The sequence below is a fragment of the Ambystoma mexicanum genome, chromosome 11, assembly GCF_040938575.1.
Source record: "Ambystoma mexicanum isolate Mex_15411 chromosome 11, UKY_AmexF1_1, whole genome shotgun sequence".
NCBI classification, from domain to species: domain Eukaryota; kingdom Metazoa; phylum Chordata; class Amphibia; order Caudata; family Ambystomatidae; genus Ambystoma; species Ambystoma mexicanum.
Genome location: NC_090934.1, coordinates 826294908 through 826318580, shown reverse-complemented (window position 1 = coordinate 826318580; position 23673 = coordinate 826294908). Strand labels below are relative to the sequence as shown.

Genomic DNA, 23673 nt, shown 5'->3' with positions numbered 1-23673 from the left:
AGCAAGGGAGCAGTCTAATGCACTGCAGTGCTAAGAGAGGCATGCCTTTTTCAGAAAAAAGTTCAGGTTTTCTGCCAATCAGAAAAAAATAGCAATGCAATCAGGCCAAAGGCAGAACACACATGCCAGTGAGTCTCTTTGGCGCAATTGGTTAGCGCGTTCGGCTGTTAACCGAAAAGACGCTGCTGTTTTTGGCACAAAGACACAGAGTGTTCCACTCAGTAAACCTGAGTCATTTCTCCCGTGTTCTCTGGGTTCAGCCTACTGTCCCCTTTTAACACAAGTGCGCAACTGTGGCTTTCTCCTCATAGCAAGTTATGCCTATACAGAGGACATTTGGTACACTGTTGATGGGCTCTGTCCTCTACTAAATCCCCTGTGTTTGTGGATTAGGGGAGGTAGGGAAGTGCTTGATACTCTGATTTGCTGTGGGAAAAAGAGCTATTTTAGAAATATTTTCAGGTTGCCTGGGAAGCATAAGCAAACAGCACACCAATCAGGCCCCTGTGTAAGGACTGCATGAGTCTCTGTGGCGCAATCGGTTAGCGCGTTCGGCTGTTAACCGAAAGGTTGGTGGTTCAAGCCCACCCAGGGACTGTGCGTTTTGGCTCAAAAATTCAGCGTGACCAACTATGGACTTCTGTTTACCTCTCGCAGGTCTCGTCTGCTGACGTCCAAAAATCCAATAAACTGTAAGCAATTCTTCTCGCTTGCTTTAGTTTTTCAAAACTTGCCATTCAATTCATAAACATCAAGACTTCATGGGAAGGGTTTGGCTGCAGCGTGTACTGATGCACAGAAGGAAACTATCCTAGCCAGTCTACTTAAAGAAGCAATGAGGCTCTGCAGGTGCATGTACGTCTCCTACCTTTATTCTGTCATCAGACACACCAGGTGGACTGCCACAAGGACCTCGTGGCGCAATGGTAGCGCGTCTGACTCCAGATCAGAAGGTTGTGTGTTCAAATCACAACGGGGTCGTACTTGCTTTTCCCACTCTGAAATACAAAATTGCTCTTCAGTATCTCGTTATTTCAACCTGACTGCATCTTTGTGCTCTGGGCCTAGTTGTTCTGGCGTTTCGAATGTAAGCTTTGCAGCAGGGAAGTATCATATTGACAGACACCCATGAAGGACATGGTCAACCTTTAAAGCAGGCCAATCTCTATGTTTTACTGGATGCAGCAGAAGTATTTCCTCTTTACCATCTCTTCAAGTGGGCCTGACTGATGTGCTGTTTTGTGCACGCTACGTGGGCTTTGTAAAGCATACCTCTGCCATTTGCATGGCCTCCTAGCGCTGTCAATATTTTCGTGTAATCGCTGAATGCTGCAGTGTCCTGGGAACTCTAGGTGTGACTAAAGGATATATGTTGGGGCCCCGAAAGGGGGTCGGCAGTCTAGTGGCAATGCCCATCACTTTGCAGTTTGGGTTTGTGAGTTCAGGTACCGGTCTGGTGTCGGAAACCTGTAAGCGCCCTCCCAATCTACTGTCGGTCCTGGATTGTGAGGATTTCCCCTTATACTGGTCTCAGTAGACACATTTCCATTTTACTTTTTCACTCTCGCATTGCCTATTTCTCTCTCTCTCATAGTTACATTATAGACAAGAGAGACATTGTCAGCGAGAGGGCTTCACAGCACCTTCCCCCCTTTCCCTAAGTGCATTGCAAGGGGCTCTGGGAGGCATGCACATTTGTCTGAAACACAAAGATCCACTGGCAATAAAAAGCGTAGGTCCCTAGTTTGCATTTCTTAGAATTTGAGGTGACACTCAGAGTTGTCTCGGGCGTGACTGTACCTTTCATAGGAGATGTGCTAATCCCCAAACCCTCTTCCTTTGTCCCAGTAATCTGTCCTAGGGCCTCTAGCAAGTTGTTTTCTGAAACAAAGCTTACCTGAACATCCTGTAAAATTGGTAACTTTTCAGTAGCAGTACAGTGCAGTATATAGCATTCTTGTTGCGCACAGCATCTAGATCCAAAAATTGCTTACTCTACCCCAGAAATTAGAATTCACCCAGTCAAACAGAGGGATCTATAAAGAGCATGGCAAGTAGTTAACATAAGCTACTTCCCCCAAGTTCTCTTGGTGCACTCTGCTGCCCTCTTTTAACAGAAGAATGCAACTGCAGGTCTTGCTTCTCAGCAAGGTACCTACATATAGAAACCTTGGTGCACTCTTGCTAAATCTGCTGGAATGTGTCTTCTATTGTGCCCAAGGTGGTTGTGTATTTGGGGACTCAGGGAAGCAAGGGATGTAAGAGGATTCAATTCAGCACTACAGCCAAGTCAACGCCTAGTCTAGAATACTGAATGAAAACCCTTATTGATATATCTTTATGTCCAGTTCATGCGTTCTGGATGACTACCCCTATATAACACCCCTCTGTTGGAATCCCCCTGACCCCACTGAGCCAAGAAGTAGTTCCGTTTTGCAAGTTAAAAGGTTTAATTGATACTTTAAACAATATAGATATATATATCACACTTTATAATAAATTAATAATTGAATATCACACTTAATCTGATATGATAAAGATTAACAACGGAGAATCTGGCACTAGCACACTTCTTTATAATCACTAAGGAGTTGACATGAAATGGATAAGGTAGCACACTGGTAAATAGGGACAGAAGAATAATGTGGTAGAGAATGCTTTATAGATTTCGGAGGGATGCAATGTTGAATGAAATGCAGTAAAGAAAATAACTTGATAGGATTTCAGCAAAAGACAATGTAATCACTTTCTTAGACAATTCACCCCCCCCCCTTTTATGCAATGCAAGGAAATGGAAGGAAGCACACAGTTCTCAGAAATGCAATTCAAACGTAATTCAGTTCACCCAGCAACTTAGACTACAGACGTTGAAAACACAGGCAAAATGCTTTTATATGTGCTGGCAATTAAGTGAAAAATATGCTAAATTTGCTTTTAATTCCCTCTAGAAGTTCAGGGTGAGTGGTATCTAGTTAATATTAGTCCAGGCTCACTTTAGCAAGGATCTAGGGTGTAACTAGCAGGTTAAATGAATTTTTAGCAACTGAAAGCAAGAAGCTTCTGTTTTCACACGTGGAGAAATTTGCAAATCGCGGCAAAATTCGCGAGTGCGTTTTTCACGATTACGGCAAAACTATAGGGGGTAGGAATGCGGTTCTAGGTTCGTAGGAAAGCCACGATTCTCAGCCTTCAGGGGAAAGTTACTGCAAGTCTCTAGCACAAACGGTTGCGGAGATATGAGCGATTAAATAAAGGTCGTTTTTCAGATTTGAAATTTTAAAGTTCAAAAAGACAAGTGCAGCTTGCAACTAGAAAATGACAGGTGACAGTTAGGAGACAGTTCTACTTAGATTAAAATAGATTTGAATTATATTATTTTAACTAAGAGATTGGTTCTGCACAGTTTTCTAGGTACTCACACTATATTCTTGAGTGAAATGGGCCTCGCCATGGATCTGGTCAGGTTTTAGACGGGACTCTGTTTCTGCACTTCACAGTGATCTGGGTCTGCTCTCTCTCTGGATTCTGAAGATTGAGGGATTTAGAGTCTGGATCTTTCTGCACAGCTTTCTCTGGAGATTGATGGAGGTAAAGTATGGATTTTCCCGGCAGAGCTTCCAGCTGCAAATGGATTGGAAAGTCTCTATCTGTCCTGTCTGTCTGCTTTTATGTGTTTAGAATGTGGGTGTGTTCTAGCATCACTGACCCTACCTCTCTCTCAGCTTCTAATTGGTCAAACTTCCATTTCTCATTTGATTGGGGGAGCTAAGTTGTGTCAGAGTGATGTCATTTTACAGCCTGCAGAAAGTCCACTCCTCCTGTCAACTTACACACAAATCTAGATTTGAACCCAAATACATATTTTCAGAGGTACATGTTGTTTTAAAATCATCTTCACCCATCATGCATTACAGGAGGTATACCCTGTTCAAACTCTGCTCTTCCTGGGGGCTTGCATTCAGAAATGGCACATATTTCACTTTTTAACTGATTTTGCAATTCCGGACATTGACCCAAATTTACACACATGTGCGCAAGGAGAATGGACATTAGTTGATGAAGTGTCTGATTTTTCACATGCACACATTTTGAGTAATATCCTCTTTTCCGCTAAAACCCCCCTGAACATGCCACCGGTTCGAAAAACCTCTTAAAATGTGGGCAGAAAAATCACAAGAATTATGGTATCATTTAAATAATTTTCACAAGTCCGTACTATGAGTTATTCATCTTTTTCTAAAACCATATTCTGGCTATAGAGGTGTGTCTTTTCAGGTCACATGGTACAGAAACCAGTCTTTCCAGTTTCTGCCAAGCTCAGAGACCCTGCCCCTCCCAGCTTCTGCCAAGAGGAAGCTCCATTTACGACTCCCGCCAATAAAACATTTGCCTGAGTCAGGAGAGGGCTTTGTTCAATTTCCTGCAGAGCCCAGGTAATTCAATCAGGGAAGTGTCATATCCCTTTTGGTGTGAGCAGCAAAAGGGCAGCTAGGCCTGGGAACACAGCTGAGACTCAAGTTTCACTCCTGATGGGGGTAGTTGCCAGGCAGAATTCAGTTCCTTAAGCCAAGTTTCAGATAAAATGTCACTTTTTGTTCCCCAGTTCCTGCATTCAAATAAAACTAAACATTTTTACATATGCAGCTAGAATGCTGATTCTAAGTTTAAAACTATGACATTTAAACAATTGCAACCTATGTGACACTCAAAAGTAGGTCACTCAGTCAATTTAAACATTTAGATTTTTTTTAGTGTCTTTCAGTCCAAATTTACTTAAACTGCTGAAATCCACAGCGCAGCCAGTCTTGTTATAAACCTTCAAGTCACTTCAGAATATAACTTTAGATTGTATCCACCTCTCAGTAAGTCTTTCTTTGGCCTGTTTTGGGTTCATTTATTCAGTTTTGCAAAAAGTAAAATCTGGTGTTGTTTTAAAATGCCGGCTTTTGGATAGTGGTGAGTACTGGTACTGCACCCCTTTTTGGGATTTAAGAAAATGAATTCTCCACAGTTATGGGTTTGCTTTTGGCAATCAGCATTGCCATTCCCAATGGTTTCAGACTACTGTGTGGGTAGTCCAATGGTGGTTTTAGGCAGTGTCCTTCTGTGCCCATAACATCGGCAAAAATGGGTGGCAGCCTATTCTTCATGCACTTCCCTGTGCATTTTCTGGGAAGCTCTGGCCATCATGATGTTTTCCATGTCAGTACTGCACAGTTTTGAGGTAGGGCTCGAATGCATGGGTAAATACATCCCACAAGCCCCCCTCTTGCGATGGCCATTCTATTTCACTGATGGGACTCGCAAGATCTGGGATGTAGTTCTCATCTTCTTCCGGTGGATGGCCAGTTCAGCATCTTTTCCTCCATCCGGTACTGATCGATCGGTTCTCCTCGCCGGTCCTGATGGGAAGATTGGGCGGTACCCCGGGCCCGTTGCGTCTCTGCTCGCGGTCTCCGGATCGTCCTCCTTGGTCATTCTCCATGGTTTCATCTCTCCTAGGATGATAAGGCAAAAGCGGCAATACCTACTCATAGACGTTTTTCCACCACTGTTGAGATAGTGGGGCAGCATATGCATTTCATCATAACAAAACATTACATTCTTATTTTGAAAAAAAAAACAGTATAACTAAGAGACAGTTTCATGCAAATCACAATATTTTAGAGACTAGATGTGGTATGTATTATGGTTGGAACTGAATTAGTCTGAGACAGTGCCCGCTAGGATTCCAGAGGATTCCTCCAGTTGTTGCAGAGTGTGCCTGGGATGGCAACATTTCAACTGGTTTATGTGGACCCACTTGTCTTCCCCCGCTGCCAAAGGACCTTTGGGGATGTGGATTTTGTAGGCCACAGGAGAGATCTTGTCGATGATCTCAAAGGGTCCCTTCCATGTAGGCAAAAATTTGCGCTGCTTGGCCTGGTTCCTTTGGAAGTTGTATAGATAGACCCGGTCTCCCACCTGATATTCCTTCCTGGAAGTTTTCAGGTCATAGTGGGTCTTCATGCTATCAGCCGATCTTTCTAGATTCCGCTGAGCATAAGCAAAAGCATGTTGAAGGTGTTTCCTTAAATTCTCCACATACTCATGAGTTGTGGAGGCATTTATCAGTGTCTGCTCTTGGGTCCTATAGAGCAAATGCTGCGGAAGCACCATCTTGCGCCCAGTCATCAACTCAAATGGTGACATTTTGGTTGCAGATGAAGGGGTAGATCTGATGGCCATTAGGACCAGAGGTAATCGGATATCCCAATTTGGCCCAGAATCTGCCACAAACTTCTTTAATATGCTCACAATTGTCCGGTTATATCTCTCTACTGCCCCAGAAGAAGCTGGCCGGTAAGCAATGTGTAGCTTTCTCTTGACCCCCAGTATCTCCCACATCTTTGTCATTACTTCACTGGTGAAGTGGCTACCTCTGTCTGACTCAATCCTTTGAGGTAGACCAAAACGGGAAAAGATGTGGTTAATCATCAAGGCAGCTGCAGTTTCTGCCTTGCAATTTGGGGCTGGGAGACATTCCACCCACTTGGTAAACAAGCATGTCACAGTCAACATGTACTTATTCCCCCTAGCAGAGCGAATCACAGGGCCTACAAAGTCGATTTGTAAATCTGACCATGGCAGGGTCATCCCCCGCTTTTGGAGAGGCGCACGGTGCGTGAGGGATGATGGCTGAAATTGTGCACACACAAGACACCCCTTCAAATATTGTTCGAGGTCCTGCCCCATGTGTGGCCAGTATGCAACCTCTCTTAAGATTTCCAGTGTTGTGTGAAACCCCCTATGACCGGCGGTGGCCGCATCATGGGCGTGACTTAACATCAGGCTTCGGAATGAGGTAGGAACCACCCACTGATCGTGGCCAGCTTTGGATTTCCTTACCAACAAACCGTCTTGGATCCGGAACATTTTTGGACATTTCATCAACACTCTTAGGTCCTCTTTCCCAATGTAATCGGTATCCGTCAGGGGAAAGTTCTCAGGGTCCTCAAGGTGCTGGTAAAATTTACCAATAATTGGATCCCCCTTCTGAGCGGTAATCAAATCAGCATCAGGGGTCTCCTTACTCCATTGTACAATTGAAAGGTCGTTGTGAGCATTTGTCTGGGACCTAGTGATAGCAGGGACCTGGATTTCCCCCAACAGGGACTCAATCTCAATTAGATCCCCTTGGATGGCCCCGGTTTTGGCCAGCTGATCAGCTAAGTCATTTCCAGTTTTGTCTGGTCCCTCTACTTTGGAATGACCCTTGATCTTTTTCCAATAGATGGTCATCCCATTCGACGTGACCAGATCATCGATGTTTTGGATCAACTTCCCATGTTTCAAGGGTTTGTTGTTAGCACATAACATGCCTCTGGTTTTCCAATTAACCAGGTGCTCCACGAACCCGTTCTGTACATAATCCGAATCTGTGATTATGACCAGTTCGTGGAGTTGATGCTGGACAGCAGTGAGGATGGCCTGATGCACAGCCATCAATTCTGCCACCTGACTACTTCGGGGACCATTTTTGTATCCAGCGGAGGGTTCTGGGGACTCATTCACCCATGCATTCCCTACGCCAGCCACCAGTTCTTTCTCCCCGTCGTTGTCAACATGGTAAGAGCATCCATCCACATAGACAGTGGGCATTCCCTCACACTTGTCCTCTTCAAAGACTGTGTGGGGAATTAAGGTATGCCTCCGTGTTGTCCTTGATTTTTAGACTTTCGTCCTCGAGACAGTTTTCTCTGGCACAATCATGCAAGTCAGCCAGACCTTGCGCGAGGGGACTCTTCTTGTTTTGGCCATATCTGACCTCCACAGGAAAGCCTTGCATTGATAGAATCCAGGAAGTGATTCGGGAATTACTCACATTTCCGGCCCGGATTCTATCACTTTGGAGATATTGCAGAGGCTGGTGTGGAGTCTCCACTATGATGTGTTCCCCCTGGATAAACGGGCGGTAATTCTTCAATGCCCACACCGTCGCCAGGAGTGCCTTCTCACAATCGTTGAATTTTTCCTCCACAGAGGATAAAGTTTTGCTTGCATAGGAGATTACTTTATTGACCTTGTCATGCTTTTGGTATAATACTGCCGTCAAGCACGTATTAGAGAACCCCGTCTCCAGGAAGAACTCCTTGTTTCTGACAGGGTAAGCTAGGCAAGGCGCTTGTGAGAGGCTTCTTTTGAGTTGTTTTACCGCCTCGGATTGTTCTGGACCCCATTCCCACTTGACCCCCCCCTTCAGGAGATGAATCAGGGGTCTGGTGATCTCTGCGTATCCCTCAATGAACTTTCTGCTGTAATTAGTCAGTCCAAGGAGGCTCCTTAGTTCTCGCAGAGTTGTGGGGTCTTTCAGTTTCTGAAGTGCTTCCACTTTCTTTTCCTGGGGACAGAGACCCTGAGGAGTAATCTCATGCCCCAAGAAATTAACACGGGTTCTACACCACTGTGCTTTCTGAAAGGAAAGTTTTGCTCCGGCGGCCCTCAACTGCGTCAGAACATAACGGATCTCCGCTATGTGTTCCTCCACAGATGAACTTTTGACGAGGACATCATCTACATAAGCCAGGTTACCCCTCGCACCCAGGTCGGGCATGGCCTTATGTAGGAAAATGTTGAACTCATTACCGGAGTTAAGGTATCCGAAGGGAGTCCGGGTCCATGTGTACTGCTGGCCCCCAAAGGTAAAAGCCAGTTTGTATTGGTCCTCCCTGCTGACAGGCACGGTCCAGTATCCATTGGTCAGGTCGATTGCGGTGAATACCTGTGACCCCTGGATCTGGGCCAGCCCTTGGTCAATGTAGGGAAGAGGCCATCGGGAAGTGTGGACCCGTTTGTTGAGCTCCCTGAGGTCGGCGCAGAGTCTCCACTGGCCGTTTGGCTTCAATATTCCCAGCACCGGATTATTGAAGGTGCTGTGGACTGGACGGATTATTCCCCGGGACTCAAGGTTCTTAATTATTTCCGTAAGTCACTCCATTGATGCGAGAGGCAAGCGATGTTGCTTCACAAACACAGGGGTCATGCCAGGGTCCGTGGGGATTGTTGTTGTGTGGATGTCAGTGCGACCACAGTCATATGAGTCTACCGCAAAGAGATCTTGGAAATCCAAGAAAACTTGTTTCAACTTTTGCTTTTGTTCCAGAGTCACACAGGCATCAGCTAGGTTGACTCTCTCTTCCACCATCTGCCTGAAGCCTGGAAAGACTTCTGGTTTGGCTATTTCAGCGGCCTCCTCCAGCTGGGTGAAGAAGTCCCTGGTTAGAGTGCTGATTTGGACCGGAGGCTTCAGGTGGGAAAGGCAGCCCTCATGGACCTGGAAAATCACCTCATCCCTCCTGAAGTCACAAGTCACATCTTCCTTACCATAGGGGCAGGAAGTGTACACCAGGAAGTTCCCCCCATGCCGGGTAAAAATCCTGTCTGGTGTTGTGTTGTCCTCACTGTCACTGTCAAAACAGTCCTTGGGGATTGGTCCTAACAGTTCATTACCTAAATCAATGGAAAAATGTCGGTCATCAACCGCCATTCCAATAATGGTGCCTGCGGCTAGAGTAATACTCTTTAACTCGCTGTTATCCACCTCTATTGGAATGGTGTCATGTTCTAGGTTGACTAATGGAGTTGGGTTTACCCCCAACCCTTGCTGTTGGAGAGAAGCGTTTAGATGTATGTAAGCATCAGGGTTTTTCAACTCTTGTCCCCTTTTAACTTTCACTTCCAGGGAGAATTGTCGGGTCCTTTCTGGGATGGTGACTTCCTCTTTAATCTAAATTTCAACTGCATAAGGTAGCAATTGAGCTGACCTAAAGGCTTTTTCTGGATCATCAAAGCCCATGGGATTATCCGCTAATCGGGACCAAGCTTTGAAGTTTATTAGGTCCAAACTAATGGCAAAGCGATTGCGAATGTCACTGCCTAAGTAAAAGGCGGCAGGGACGTCTCGCACGACCCAACAATTGTGGACTATGCTCTTGTTGCCAATGGAGATTTTGAGCATACACCTGCTTGGCAGGAGATGTTTGGAATCAGATGCTTCCAGGTCCATTTCCCATTTGTCTATCAGTTTGAAGGTGGGACTGGCTGGATCTTTTGGGAGTTGGCGAAACATGGCTTCGCTGATGAAGCTCTTACCGTTGTTCACACACACTCGAGCGAGAACAGAGTCCTTCCCATCATTTAACTGAACAGGGATGAACAACTGCTCTCCAATTTGCTGAATATCAGCCAGGCTCTGATTGAATTTCACATCTTTCTGGACTGTAGGAGTGGGAGTTTCTGATTGTGGATTAGTATAGAATTTCAGGGTGTTTCCTTCCAGTGTGGAATACCACTTTAAACTGGAAGGAAGGTTGATTTTCAGAAATAGAGAGGACCCTCCATCACCAGTCTGTTGTCCTACTGCTATTACTGTCACGTCTGGAATTTGGCTATTCTGGAAGTGAAATTCTACTTGGTCAGATTTTTGTTCAACCATGTGGCAGGTGCCGTTTAAACTAACATGGTTGACACTCCGTTTTAATTTTATTGGTCGGCTAGTCTGGGTCCAGAGGACCTTGTTTACGCAATCTATTAGGGGTGACAACCTTCTCAGGAGGTCATTCCCTAGTAAACAAGGGGTGCCCTCTGGGGCCACAACTATGACCGGGTGTTTCAACTTGTGTCGCCCAATTTTAATGTCCAAATCTGCCGTCCCCTCGACGGGAATTTCCTTCCCGTCAAAGTTCTGGAGTTGCCCAGGAAGAGAGGTGAGAGGAATTTGGTAATTCTCTCCCCTTCCTGCATTCAGTTCGTCAAAGGCCCTTCTGGACAGAAGGGTAGCTTGAGATCCAGTGTCCACCAGTGCCAAAATTGTACCCTGCCCCTGTACTTGTACCGGGGCATAATATCTTCCCTCCTTCTCCTCAAGGGGGCACAGATAATGCACATTTTTGGACAACTGGTGGGCTAATTTTCTGGTTTTGGACATCGCTAGCGAAGAGATTTGGGCAGAATTCTGTGGAGAGCCTTGGGAATCTGAAAGAAAAATTTGGCAACTGGAGATCAGAGCCATTGTGGGTTCCCCTGGCTCCGGTTCTGGGCCGCCCCCCCCTTTTTGGAGGCAGTCACCAGGATGGGTTTGAACCAGGGGATTTTCTTGCGGTTGGTTCTGGGATGAGATGGTGGGCGGCGGTAGCTCAGTCTCCACATCTCCCCAATCTGGATTTGCATCCCTAGGGACCCATTTTTCTTTGGGAGGAGTTCCCCCCTCTCTGAAGGAGAAGATCCTTTTCCCAGGATCCTCTGAGGATCCCTCTCCCTCAAATTGGAAGACCTGTACCTCCTCCTCAAACTGAGTCTGTTTGGGTCTTTCGTTTCTCCTACCCCCCCTCTGCTCCTTAGGAGGCAGACTTTCAGGGGCAAGAGATTTTGTTTCCGGTTCCTGGGTTTCCAGGGGCTGTTTACAAGTGAGGAAGGAAGCTTCCTCCAAGGCTTTACACCCCCCTTCCCCTTGTGCCTCCTCCCTGGGAACCGGTGAGTTATCGGGGTGCTGCCCCCGTCATTGTTCTGGAGCACCAGGTCCAGAGTTGGGTGCGTTCTGCGCCGGCATGCTGATCTGAGGGTTCTGCTGAGCCCTCAGTATGTGACCCAGATCCCGCGCCATGTTTTGAACCTGGCGCTCTAACTGGGAAACCCGCTCAGGCTGATACGGGGCCCTGTTTTCTCCCCTGGGCTGATCCCGGGAAGGGTAGCTATCCCTTCTTTGGTAGTACCCCTGGTTGGGAAGATTTGGGTACCCCTCCACCCTTGGCCTCCCATCTCCCGGATTAGGTTGTCTGGGCTCAGGGAATTGGGGAAAGAAGGATGGATGATTTTGGGGTTGGAAATTGGGTGGATACCTGGGGAAAAAGTTCTGCCCAGGATTTGGAGAATTTCTGCCCTCCTGTGGGAAGTTGGGAGGGAAGTTCCCTGGGTTAGGTGCTTGGCTGGATCCCCCCCCTTGGGCTGGAGGAGTCCACACATAACCCAGGATGGGTCGATTTCCCTTGTAACGGGGACTTACATAATCAGGAGAGCGAGGGACCCCATTTGTGGGGCTGCCTCCTTGGCTCCCTGTCTGGGACTGAACCGAGGACCTCCTGGGCCTAGCATTATTAGGTGCAGGTAGGTTTTTAGGCCCCCCCATCTCCAAATCCAAAACGGGGGTGACCTTTACCTCTGCCACCTTGGCAGCAGCAGGGGTGCTGTTGGCTTTGGGGTTTTTCTGGGCATTACTTTTGCTATGTATCGGTTTCTGCACCTCATAGATCCGGGTAGCCTGTTCAATGACCCAGTCTAAAGATCTTTTCTCGTGAAAATCCCTCACGAGCTGGGTCATGATATATTTGGGCAAGGCGTGGAAAAACGTATTTATAAATTCTCTGCTATCCGTGCGCACCCTTCTTGTGGTCTGTGCAAAAGCACGCTTTAACTCCTGCACAAATTCTTGTGGGGCCTGATCCTCCCCACATTGCAAATTGTAGGCTGCCTTGCGAGCCTCTTGAGGATTTCTGTGAACAGAAAAATGTTTCAAGATGGCCGCCTTATAGGTGGACCATCTTAAATGATTTTGGTCCTCCAGCCCCGCAAAGAAACTGGAGTATTCCGGGGAGAAGGTCCACTTTACATATTGAATACAGCTTTGGCTGTCCTTCAAATGGAAAGTCTCCATCATTTGTTCAAACAACTCTAAGTGCTCCCAAACAGAATACTTAGCGTTCTTATGGTAAGGCGTGATGACGCTCCTGATCGCCTTAATCTGCTTTAAGGGGTCCTTAAGCAAGGCCCTTTTTGCCTTATTGGCCTTTTTGGTTCGGGTAACCCTTGTCCATTCGTCCTCGGACTCAGAGGCACTGCTCCCAGAGGTTCCCGTCTGTTCTTCCAGGTTTTCCCGGATTCTGCGAGCCTGGGAATGGCTGGCAGAATGTGGGGACCTGGTCTCCTGTGTCCTGCGCAGTTCAGAGGAGTCTTCAGATTCCTCCTTGCTGCCAGGATTTGATGGGTACCCCCTCCACTGACCTAACTGGGCAGAGGTTTTCATGATGCCCTTAATGGGCCTATTCTCCCGGGGTTCCCCACTGAATTGCACCATGCTTGGGTGCCCATGCCCAGATGCCCGCCCATCCATTCCTGAGTGGTACTGGCCTATGAGCCCCATACTTTTAGCTGGATAGTAATCTGCCATCCCTGTGGCCCTGTGCTCATGTGCGCCCGGGGACATGGGGGTGGTAGAGTCCAGGGACTGGGAGAGATGAAGGCCCCTGGTGTTAGGGCTCCTGAGGTTATGGTCAGGAGTCTCTCTTTCCCAGCGGACCTCATCTCTATCCGCCCCTGCTCCCTGTTGCAATGCAAGAGCCTGCATTTGTGCTTTCAGTTCCTCAGTCAAGGCCTTACTAGACTCTATCAGTCTCTCCTGCATCGCTACCTGTTGTTGGAGCCTATCATTGTGTTGACAGAGGGCCTCATTTTCCCTCTGTGCTTCCTGGTTGGTCCTGGAGAACTGGGCCGGTCTTTGCTGCAGGAGGTTTACCTCCTGAGTCCCATCCCTACCGGCCTGCTCCTTTATTGGCAGAACATCTTCCACCCTTCTGGTGTGCTCTACCAAGTTCTGGTTTTCTTTTTGGAGGTCACCCAGCCCCTGGAGGGCCAGGTGATTTTCTTCCATTTTCCTTTTTAAATGGCAGACTTCCTGGCCTATGGTGTCTCTTTCCTGACTGAGAGCCTGCATCTGTGCTGCCAGGTCGTCCCTTTGCCTTTGGAAGGCACCAGCTTTCTGGCGCTCCTGATCAAACTCTGCCTGGGTATCCAGGTCTTTCAGAATTAGTTTGTTGCTCTCTGCCTTCACTCTATCTAGGTGGCCTTGCAGGGTGACTACCTGCTCAGCACATACCCTGTTGAAGTCCAGTTGTTGCTCCAGCTTTTTCTGGCTTTGCAGTAGGGAGTCCAAACCTTCTTGGTGTTCCTTCTGCAAGGCCAGAAATCTGGTATCCTGTTCTGACTTTTCCTTTTGCAGCACATCCATATCCTCCTTTATTTTAGTGATGTACTGCCTGGTCTCATTTTCTGACTCCTGGCTCCTGTGCAGCCTTTGCTCAGAAGAGTCCAGATCAGATTGGGCCTTCTCTAACGCCATCTGTTGCCTTTTTGCCAGATCAGGGCCTTCAGCACATTTATTCTGTATGGCTCCCATATATAAATATAAATATGCCGCTATCCTAACAATCTTATTGTGTTCATCTTTGGCCTTAGGAGCCATATATAGTTCACTCAGGGCCACATGTAATGGACCCTGATCTCTCCATAAGTCTGACCCTGTTTCAGTGACCTGTCGCGTGATGGCCTGCAACCAGGCATCCTGGCCCTGCTCAGCCCATTCACCTCTCACAAATAGTTTATGTAAGAAGTGCTCTCTGGCTATTTTCATATCTACCAAGGTCGTCATTCTAGAGATTGGTCTCTGTCCTGACTTACAGAAGTTTGTATTTTATTTTTGCAGAACAGAACTTTTCTTGGAGTGTCCCTTTTGAGGAATGCTTCACAGCGTAATGCAGCGTGGTGATCCGACTGGATATGTGTATCTGGTCAGCTGGCACGCTGTATTAAGCTGCACAAGTGGTATTCTAACCCAAACGTCCGGCCGGAGCCCCCAATTTTGTAAGAGGATTCAATTCAGCACTACAGCCAAGTCAACGCCTAGTCTAGAATACTGAATGAAAACCCTTATTGATATATCTTTATGTCCAGTTCATGCGTTCTGGATGACTACCCCTATATAACACCCCTCTGTTGGAATCCCCCTGACCCCACTGAGCCAAGAAGTAGTTCTGTTTTGCAAGTTAAAAGGTTTAATTGATACTTTAAACAATATAGATATATATATCACAATTTATAATAAATTAATAATTGAATATCACACTTAATCTGATATGATAAAGATTAACAACGGAGAATCTGGCACTAGCACACTTCTTTATAATCACTAAGGAGTTGACATGAAATGGATAAGGTAGCACACTGGTAAATAGGGACAGAAGAATAATGTGGTAGAGAATGCTTTATAGATTTCGGAGGGATGCAATGTTGAATGAAATGCAGTAAAGAAAATAACTTGATAGGATTTCAGCAAAAGACAATGTAATCACTTTCTTAGACAATTCACCCCCCCTTTTATGCAATGCAAGGAAATGGAAGGAAGCACACAGTTCTCAGAAATGCAATTCAAACGTAATTCAGTTCACCCAGCAACTTAGACTACAGACGTTGAAAACACAGGCAAAATGCTTTTATATGTGCTGGCAATTAAGTGAAAAATATGCTAAATTTGCTTTTAATTCCCTCTAGAAGTTCAGGGTGAGTGGTATCTAGTTAATATTAGTCCAGGCTCACTTTAGCAAGGATCTAGGGTGTAACTAGCAGGTTAAACGAATTTTTAGCAACTGAAAGCAAGAAGCTTCTGTTTTCACACGTGGAGAAATTTGCAAATCGCGGCAAACTTCGCGAGTGCGTTTTTCACGATTACGGCAAAACTATATGCGGTTCTAGGTTCGTAGGAAAGCCACGATTCTCAGCTTTCAGGGGAAAGTTACTGCAAGTCTCTAGCACAAACGGTTGCGGAGATATGAGCGATTAAATAAAGGTCGTTTTTCAGATTTGAAATTTTAAAGTTCAAAAAGACAAGTGCAGCTTGCAACTAGAAAATGACAGGTGACAGTTAGGAGACAGTTCTACTTAGATTAAAATAGATTTGAATTATATTATTTTAACTAAGAGATTGGTTCTGCACAGTTTTCTAGGTACTCACACTATATTCTTGAGTGAAATGGGCCTCGCCATGGATCTGGTCAGGTTTTAGACGGGACTCTGGTCTCTGCACTTCACAGTGATCTGGGTCTGCTCTCTCTCTGGATTCTGAAGATTGAGGGATTTAAAGTCTGGATCTTTCTGCACAGCTTTCTCTGGAGATTGATGGAGGTAAAGTATGGATTTTCCCGGCAGAGCTTCCAGCTGCAAATGGATTGGAAAGTCTCTATCTGTCCTGTCTGTCTGCTTTTATGTGTTTAGAATGTGGGTGTGTTCTAGCATCACTGACCCTACCTCTCTCTCAGCTTCTAATTGGTCAAACTTCCATTTCTCATTTGATTGGGGGAGCTAAGTTGTGTCAGAGTGATGTCATTTTACAGCCTGCAGAAAGTCCACTCCTCCTGTCAACTTACACACAAATCTAGATTTGAACCCAAATACATATTTGCAGAGGTACATGTTGTTTTAAAATCATCTTCACCCATCATGCATTACAGGAGGTATACCCTGTTCAAACTCTGCTCTTCCTGGGGGCTTGCATTCAGAAATGGCACATATTTCACTTTTTAACTGATTTTGCAATTCAGGACATTGACCCAAATTTACACACATGTGCGCAAGGAGTATGGACATTAGTTGATGAAGTGTCTGATTTTTCACATGCACACATTTTGAGTAATATCCTCTTTTCCGCTAAAACCCCCCTGAACATGCCACCGGTTCGAAAAACCTCTTAAAATGTGGGCAGAAAAATCACAAGAATTATGGTATAATTTAAATAATTTTCACAAGTCCGTACTATGAGTTATTCATCTTTTTCTAAAACCATATTCTGGCTATAGAGGTGTGTCTTTTCAGGTCACATGGTACAGAAACCAGTCTTTCCAGTTTCTGCCAAGCTCAGAGACCCTGCCCCTCCCAGCTTCTGCCAAGAGGAAGCTCCATTTACGACTCCCGCCAATAAAACATTTGCCTGAGTCAGGAGAGGGCTTTGTTCAATTTCCTGCAGAGCCCAGGTAATTCAATCAGGGAAGTGTCATATCCCTTTTGGTGTGAGCAGCAAAAGGGCAGCTAGGCCTGGGAACACAGCTGTGACTCAAGTTTCACTCCTGATGGGGGTAGTTGCCAGGCAGAATTCAGTTCCTTAAGCCAAGTTTCAGATAAAATGTCACTTTTTGTTCCCCAGTTCCTGCATTCAAATAAAACTAAACATTTTTACATATGCAGCTAGAATGCTGATTCTAAGTTTAAAACTATGACATTTAAACAATTGCAACCTATGTGACACTCAAAAGTAGGTCACTCAGTCAATTTAAACATTTAGATTTTTTTTAGTGTCTTTCAGTCCAAATTTACTTAAACTGCTGAAATCCACAGCGCAGCCAGTCTTGTTATAAACCTTCAAGTCACTTCAGAATATAACTTTAGATTGTATCCACCTCTCAGTAAGTCTTTCTTTGGCCTGTTTTGGGTTCATTTATTCAGTTTTGCAAAAAGTAAAATCTGGTGTTGTTTTAAAATGCCGGCTTTTGGATAGTGGTGAGTACTGGTACTGCACCCCTTTTTGGGATTTAAGAAAATGAATTCTCCACAGTTATGGGTTTGCTTTTGGCAATCAGCATTGCCATTCCCAATGGTTTCAGACTACTGTGTGGGTAGTCCAATGGTGGTTTTAGGCAGTGTCCTTCTGTGCCCATAACATCGGCAAAAATGGGTGGCAGCCTATTCTTCATGCACTTCCCTGTGCATTTTCTGGGAAGCTCTGGCCATCATGATGTTTTCCATGTCAGTACTGCACAGTTTTGAGGTAGGGCTCGAATGCATGGGTAAATACATCCCACAGGGAGCAGTCTAATGCACTGCAGTGCTAAGAGAGGCATGCCTTTTTCAGAAAAAAGTTCAGGTTTTCTGCCAATCAGAAAAAAATAGCAATGCAATCAGGCCAAAGGCAGAACACACATGCCAGTGAGTCTCTGTGGCGCAATTGGTTAGCGCGTTCGGCTGTTAACCGAAAAGACGCTGCTGTTTTGGGCACAAAGACACAGAGTGTTCCACTCAGTAAACCTGAGTCATTTCTCCCGTGTTCTCTGGGTTCAGCCTACTGTCCCCTTTTAACACAAGTGCGCAACTGTGGCTTTCTCCTCATAGCAAGTTATGCCTACACAGAGGGCATTTGGTACACTGTTGATGGGCTCTGTCCTCTACTAAATCCCCTGTGTTTGTGGATTACGGGAGGTAGGGAAGTGCTTGATACCCTGATTTGCTGTGGGAAATAGAGCTATTTTAGAAATATTTTCAGGTTGCCTGGGGAGCATAAGGAAACAGCACACCAATCAGGCCCCAGTGTACGCACTGCATGAGTCTCTGTGGCGCAATCGGTTGGCGCGTTCGGCTGTTAACCGAAAGGTTGGTGGTTCAAGCCCACCCAGGGACGATGCATTTTGGCTCAAAAATTCAGCATGACCAACTATGAACTTCTGTTTACCTCTCGCAGGTCTCGTCTGCTGACGTCCAAAAAATCCAATTAACTGCAAGCAATTCTTCTCGCTTGCTTTAGTTTTTCAAAACTTGCCATTCAATTCATAAACATCAAGACTTCATGGGAAGGGTTTGGCTGCATCGTGTACTGATGCACAGAAGGAAGCTATCCTAGCCAGTCTACTTAAAGAAGCAATGAGGCTCTGCAGGTGCATGTACGTCTCCTGCCTTTATTCTGTCATCAGACACACCAGGTGGACTGCCACAAGGACCTCGTGGCGCAATGGTAGCGCGTCTGACTCCAGATCAGAAGGTTGCGTGTTCTAATCACGTCAGGGTCAAATTTTCTTTTCCTACTCTGAAATACAAAATTGCTCTGCTCTTCAGTATCTCGTTATTTCAACCTGACTGCATCTTTGTGCTCTGGGCCTAGTTGTTCTGGCGTTTCGAATGTAAGCTTTGCAGCAGGGAAGTATCATATTGACAGACACCCATGAAGGAGATGGTCAACCTTTAGAGCAGGCCAATCTCTATGTTTTACTGGATGCAGCAGAAGTATTTCCTCTTTACCATCTCTTCAAGTGGGCCTGACTGATGTGCTGTTTTGTGCACGCTACGTGGGCTTTGTAAAGCATACCTCTGCCATTTGCATGGCCTCCTAGCGCTGTCAATATTTTCGTGTAATCGCTGAATGCTGCACTGTCCTGGGAACTCTAGGTGTGACTAAAGGATATATGCTGGGGCCCCGAAAGGGGGTCGGCAGTCTAGTGGCAATGCCCATCACTTTGTAGTTTGGGTTTGTGAGTTCAGGTACCGCTCTGGTGTCAGAAAACTGTAAGCGCCCTCCCAATCAACTGTCGGTCCTGGATTGTGAGGATTTCCCCTTATACTGGTCTCAGTAGACACATTTCCATTTTACTTTTTCACTCTCGCATTGCCTATTTCTCTCTCTCTCATAGATACATTATAGACAAGAGAGACATTGTCAGCGAGATGGTTGCACAGCACCTTCCCCCATTTCCCTAAGTGCATTGCATGGGGCTCTGGGAGGCGTGCACATTTGTCTGAAACACAAAGAACCACTGGCAATAAAAGGCGTAGGACCCCAGTTCGCATTTCTTAGAATTTGAGGAGGCACTCAGAGTTGTCTCGGGCGTGACTGTACCTTTCATAGGAGATGTGCTAATCCCCAAACCCTCTTCCTTTGTCCCAGTAATCTGTCCTAGGGCCTCTAGCAAGTTGTTTTCTGAAACAAAGCTTACCTGAACATCCTGTAAAATTGGTAACTTTTCAGTAGCAGTACAGTGCAGTATATAGCATTCCTGTTGCGCACAGCATCTAGATCCAAAAATTGCTTACTCTACCCCAGAAATTAGAATTCACCCAGTCACACAGAGGGATCTATAAAGATCATGGCAAGTAGTTAACATAAGCTACTTCCCCCAAGTTCTCTTGGTGCACTCTGCTGCCCTCTTTTAACAGAAGAATGTAACTGCAGGTCTTGCTTCTCAGCAAGGTACCTACATATAGAAACCTTGGTTTACTCTTGCTAAATCTGCTGGAATGTGTCTTCTATTGTGCCCAAGGTGGTTGTGTATTTGGGGACTCAGGGAAGCAAGGGAGCAGTCTAATGCACTGCAGTGCTAAGAGAGGCATGCCTTTTTCAGAAAAAAGTTCAGGTTTTCTGCCAATCAGAAAAAAATAGCAATGCAATCAGGCCAAAGGCAGAACACACATGCCAGTGAGTCTCTGTGGCACAATTGGTTAGCGCGTTCGGCTGTTAACCGAAAAGACGCTGCTGTTTTTGGCACAAAGACACAGAGTGTTCCACTCAGTAAACCTGAGTCATTTCACCTGTGTTCTCTGGGTTCAGCCTACTGTCCCCTTTTAACACAAGTGCGCAACTGTGGCTTTCTCCTCATAGCAAGTTATGCCTATACAGAGGACATTTGGTGCACTGTTGATGGGCTCTGTCCTCTACTAAATCCTCTGTGTTTGTGGATTAGGGGAGGTAGGGAAGTGCTTGATACCCTGATTTGCTGTGGGAAATAGAGCTATTTTAGAAATATTTTCAGGTTGCCTGGAAAGCATAAGCAAACAGCACACCAATCAGGCCCCAGTGTAAGCACTGCATGAGTCTCTGTGGCGCAATCGGTTAGCGCATTCGGCTGTTAACCGAAAGGTTGGTGGTTCAAGCCCACCCAGGGACGATGCATTTTGGCTCAAAAATTCAGCATGACCAACTATGAATTTCTGTTTACCTCTCGCAGGTCTCGTCTGCTGACGTCCAAAAAATCCAATAAACTGTAAGCAATTCTTCTCGCTTGCTTTAGTTTTTCAAAACTTGCCATTCAATTCATAAACATCAAGACTTCATGGGAAGGGTTTGGCTGCAGCGTGTACTGATGCACAGAAGGAATCTATCCTAGCCAGTCTACTTAAAGAAGCAATGAGGCTCTGCAGGTCCATGTACGTCTCCTACCTTTATTCTGTCATCAGACACACCAGGTGGACTGCTGCAAGGACCTCGTGGCGCAATGGTAGCGTGTCTGACTCCAGATCAGAAGGTTGTGTGTTCAAATCACGTCGGGGTCATACTTCCTTTTCCCACTCTGAAATACAAAATTGCTCTTCAGTATCTCGTTATTTCAACCTGACTGCATCTTTGTGCTCTGGGCCTAGTTTTTCTGGCGTTTCGAATGTAAGCTTTGCAGCAGGGAAGTATCATATTGACAGACACCAATGAAGGACATGGTCAACCTTTAAAGCAGGCCAATCTCTATGTTTTACTGGATGCAGCAGAAGTATTTCCTCTTTACCATCTCTTCAAGTGGGCCTGACTGATGTGCTGTTTTGTGCACGCTACGTGGGCTTTGTAAAGCATACCTCTGCCATTTGCATGGCCTCCTAGCGCTGTCAATATTTTCGTGTAATCGCTGAATGCTGCACTGTCCTGGGAACTCTAGGTGTGACTAAAGGATATATGCTGGGGCCCCGAAAGGGGGTCGGCAGTCTAGTGGCAATGCCCATCACTTTGTAGTTTGGGTTTGTGAGTTCAGGTACCGCTCTGGTGTCAGAAAACTGTAAGCGCCCTCCCAATCAACTGTCGGTCCTGGATTGTGAGGATTTCCCCTTATACTGGTCTCAGTAGACACATTTCCATTTTACTTTTTCACTCTCGCATTGCCTATTTCTCTCTCTCTCATAGATACATTATAGACAAGAGAGACATTGTCAGCGAGAGGGTTGCACAGCACCTTCCCCCATTTCCCTAAGTGCATTGCATGGGGCTCTGGGAGGCGTGCACATTTGTCTGAAACACAAAGAACCACTGGCAATAAAAGGCGTAGGACCCCAGTTCGCATTTCTTAGAATTTGAGGAGGCACTCAGAGTTGTCTCGGGCGTGACTGTACCTTTCATAGGAGATGTGCTAATCCCCAAACCCTCTTCCTTTGTCCCAGTAATCTGTCCTAGGGCCTCTAGCAAGTTGTTTTCTGAAACAAAGCTTACCTGAACATCCTGTAAAATTGGTAACTTTTCAGTAGCAGTACAGTGCAGTATATAGCATTCCCGTTGCGCACAGCATCTAGATCCAAAAATTGCTTACTCTACCCCAGAAATTAGAATTCACCCAGTCAAACAGAGGGATCTATAAAGATCATGGCAAGTAGTTAACATAAGCTACTTCCCCCAAGTTCTCTTGGTGCACTCTGCTGCCCTCTTTTAACAGAAGAATGCAACTGCAGGCCTTGCTTCTCAGCAAGGTACCTACATATAGAAACCTTGGTGCACTCTTACTAAATCTGCTGGAATGTGTCTTCTATTGCGCCCAAGGTGGTTGTGTATTTGGGGACTCAGGGAAGCAAGGGAGCAGTCTAATGCACTGCAGTGCTAAGAGAGGCATGCCTTTTTCAGAAAAAAGTTCAGGTTTTCTGCCAATCAGAAAAAAATAGCAATGCAATCAGGCCAAAGGCAGAACACACATGCCAGTGAGTCTCTGTGGCACAATTGGTTAGCGCGTTCGGCTGTTAACTGAAAAGACGCTGCTGTTTTTGGCACAAAGACACAGAGTGTTCCACTCAGTAAACCTGAGTCATTTCACCTGTGTTCTCTGGGTTCAGCCTACTGTCCCCTTTTAACACAAGTGCGCAACTGTGGCTTTCTCCTCATAGCAAGTTATGCCTATACAGAGGACATTTGGTGCACTGTTGATGGGCTCTGTCCTCTACTAAATCCCCTGTGTTTGTGGATTAGGGGAGGTAGGGAAGTGCTTGATACCCTGATTTGCTGTGGGAAATAGAGCTATTTTAGAAATATTTTCAGGTTGCCTGGGAAGCATAAGCAAACAGCACACCAATCAGGCCCCAGTGTAAGCACTGCATGAGTCTCTGTGGCGCAATCGGTTAGCGCGTTCGGCTGTTAACCGAAAGGTTGGTGGTTCAAGCCCACCCAGGGACGATGCATTTTGGCTCAAAAATTCAGCATGACCAACTATGAACTTCTGTTTACCTCTCGCAGGTCTCGTCTGCTGACGTCCAAAAAATCCAATAAACTGTAAGCAATTCTTCTCGCTTGCTTTAGTTTTTCAAAACTTGCCATTCAATTCATAAACATCAAGACTTCATGGGAAGGGTTTGGCTGCAGCGTGTACTGATGCACAGAAGGAATCTATCCTAGCCAGTCTACTTAAAGAAGCAATGAGGCTCTGCAGGTCCATGTACGTCTCCTACCTTTATTCTGTCATCAGACACACCAGGTGGACTGCCGCAAGGACCTTGTGGCGCAATGGTAGCGCGTCTGACTCCAGATCAGAAAATTGTGTGTTTAAATCACGTCGGGGTCATACTTCCTTTTCCCACTCTGAAATACAAAATTGCTCTTCAGTATCTCGTTATTTCAACCTGACTGCATCTTTGTGCTCTGGGCCTAGTTGTTCTGGCGTTTCGAATGTAAGCTTTGCAGCAGGGAAGTATCATATTGACAGACACCCATGAAGGACATGGTCAACCTTTAAAGCAGGCCAATCTCTATGTTTTACTGGATGCAGCAGAAGTATTTCCTCTTTACCATCTCTTCAAGTGGGCCTGACTGATGTGCTGTTTTGTGCACGCTTCGTGGGCTTTGTAAAGCATACCTCTGCCATTTGCATGGCCTCCTAGCGCTGTCAATATTTTCGTGTAATCGCTGAATGCTGCACTGTCCTGGGAACTCTAGGTGTGACTAAAGGATATATGTTGGGGCCCCGAAAGGGGGTCGGCAGTCTAGTGGCAATGGGCATCACTTTGCAGTTTGGGTTTGTGAGTTCAGGTACCGGTCTGGTGTCGGAAACCTGTAAGCGCCCTCCCAATCAACTGTCGGTCCTGGATTGTGAGGATTTC

General features: G+C 46.0%; 7 non-coding genes across 7 annotated transcripts; all 7 read left to right on the top strand.

Annotated features, from left to right (window-relative positions):
• Window positions 1–523: 523 nt before the first annotated feature.
• TRNAN-GUU (transfer RNA asparagine (anticodon GUU)) lies at window positions 524–597 on the top strand. The gene has a single exon. It is a non-coding gene; the product is annotated as a tRNA-Asn (tRNA).
• A 312-nt stretch (window positions 598–909) lies between these two features.
• Window positions 910–981, top strand: TRNAW-CCA (transfer RNA tryptophan (anticodon CCA)). The gene has a single exon. It is a non-coding gene; the product is annotated as a tRNA-Trp (tRNA).
• Window positions 982–18176: 17195 nt separating this feature from the next.
• On the top strand, window positions 18177–18250 carry TRNAN-GUU (transfer RNA asparagine (anticodon GUU)). Its single transcript has one exon. It is a non-coding gene; the product is annotated as a tRNA-Asn (tRNA).
• Window positions 18251–18563: 313 nt separating this feature from the next.
• TRNAW-CCA (transfer RNA tryptophan (anticodon CCA)) lies at window positions 18564–18635 on the top strand. Its single transcript has one exon. It is a non-coding gene; the product is annotated as a tRNA-Trp (tRNA).
• Window positions 18636–20430: 1795 nt separating this feature from the next.
• Window positions 20431–20504, top strand: TRNAN-GUU (transfer RNA asparagine (anticodon GUU)). The gene has a single exon. It is a non-coding gene; the product is annotated as a tRNA-Asn (tRNA).
• Window positions 20505–20817: 313 nt separating this feature from the next.
• Window positions 20818–20889, top strand: TRNAW-CCA (transfer RNA tryptophan (anticodon CCA)). The gene has a single exon. It is a non-coding gene; the product is annotated as a tRNA-Trp (tRNA).
• A 1790-nt stretch (window positions 20890–22679) lies between these two features.
• On the top strand, window positions 22680–22753 carry TRNAN-GUU (transfer RNA asparagine (anticodon GUU)). Its single transcript has one exon. It is a non-coding gene; the product is annotated as a tRNA-Asn (tRNA).
• The last annotated feature ends 920 nt before the right edge of the window (window positions 22754–23673 follow it).